The following is a 1,655-nucleotide window of genomic DNA, read 5'->3' as shown; positions in this document are numbered from 1 at the left end:
GGGGGGGAATCCATTCCTGAACAATGTAAGAATTTTTACCAGCCCTTAAAATGAGACAATGCAAATGGAGGAATTTTAGCATATTCAAGGAGAAGGAAGAAATGAGTCACCAATCTCTCTCTTTCACAGAAGTAATCACTGGAACAGGGTCAGTCTTTGCAAGCACTAGATTTTGCCTTGGAATTTCAAATATCTCCAAGTGGGTACATATCTCCTAACAGAAAGAGAAACACTGCTAGATCTCAACCTTTCTTGTACTAAGCCTACAATTAAAATAGTTGGCCTAGACTAGGCAAGCTGGTAATACCATTTTTGCCAATTAGTCAAAGCTCAAAGATTACTGGCTTTCTGCTGTTAAATTCTTTACAGGTCCCTTGAACATTCATGGACAGCTGTGAATGAAGGTAAGATAAAATCTTAAGTCTAGAAGACGTTTTAGGGGGGGAAATGCTGATTTTTTTGTGGATGTTGAGAATGTATTCAACAGAACACACTAATTCAACAATTTCTACATGAACGATTCAGTGATTATATTTTAATCGTGCTATCATTTTCACTCTCCTTTTCTGAGTCATTCCTCCTCAATGACATGAACTCATTGCTCCTTAGGGTTTCTAGTTCCTTTATCAAGTTGATCCCATGTAGACAGATGTTAAAATAATTCTGAAAGCATTTACTAGTTAATGCTTTATTAGTTAAACCAAACAATTGTTTAGCTTTAAGATTTCAGGGACTTTTTTGTTTCAAGATTATCTCAGGGCAGTAATTATTTTTTACTTATCTAGCTTAGCCTCCATGGCTCCAGAAAGTCCGAGTCCATGAAATGTCCTAGGAAAAATTTAACAGGAATAAAACAAGAAACGTAGTGAATCAGAAAATGGGAATCAGGATGGCCACTCAATTCCTATTATGTATTAAGTGTTCTGTAAGCATTATTCACTCTGTAATAACCATCACTTTTTTTCATAGATGTTTCACAACTTAGAAATTTAGATCTTGTAATTTATGTTAGAGTACAGCTCAAATAATTGGTAGAGCTGTGATTTTAAATTAGGAAGAGAACTTGCCACAAAACTACCATCACTCTAGTAATGGGGAAAAAAATGTTAAATTAACTTTTACACATTTTCTGAATTCGCGTTTTGACAATCAGTGGTTTACAGGCCATATTACAGTTGAGGGAGAGAACAGACTTGGTAATTTTTCTACAAGAGGCAGAAAGAAGATTTAAATATTGCTGGAAGGCGAGTAGACACATTTTAAGTCCAATTTGCTGACGAAGATTGTTAAGCATCTCCAATAAGGTGGGGAAAAGACCTTGCTACGGTCGATTTTAACGGTACTTCCAAGGGCTTTGCAAGTGCAAGAGGTAGATAGGCTAGTCTCCAAGAAGAGGAAGCGTCTTCTCCCTAACTTACAAGAGCCACCTTTGGCAGAGAGCAGCGTCCACTCACAATTGACAGGTGCGGGCACCTCGGAGGCGGGGACAACAGCCAATGACCCTTCCTGCTTCTCTGTCCTCCAGACCCAGCGCGGTCCGCAGCACAGGCCCAGCCCTGCGGTGGCGCCATGCTCCGCCCGGCGGGCCCGTCACCACCAGGCCGCCAGGATGCGGCTCCGCGGCGCCGGGGCCTCCCGGGGCCAGCAGCTACGCA

This window comes from Elephantulus edwardii, unplaced genomic scaffold, assembly GCF_000299155.1.
Source record: "Elephantulus edwardii isolate Elephantulus edwardi_28Jun2011 unplaced genomic scaffold, EleEdw1.0 scaffold00001, whole genome shotgun sequence".
Taxonomy (NCBI): domain Eukaryota; kingdom Metazoa; phylum Chordata; class Mammalia; order Macroscelidea; family Macroscelididae; genus Elephantulus; species Elephantulus edwardii.
This window is presented reverse-complemented; position numbering follows the sequence as displayed.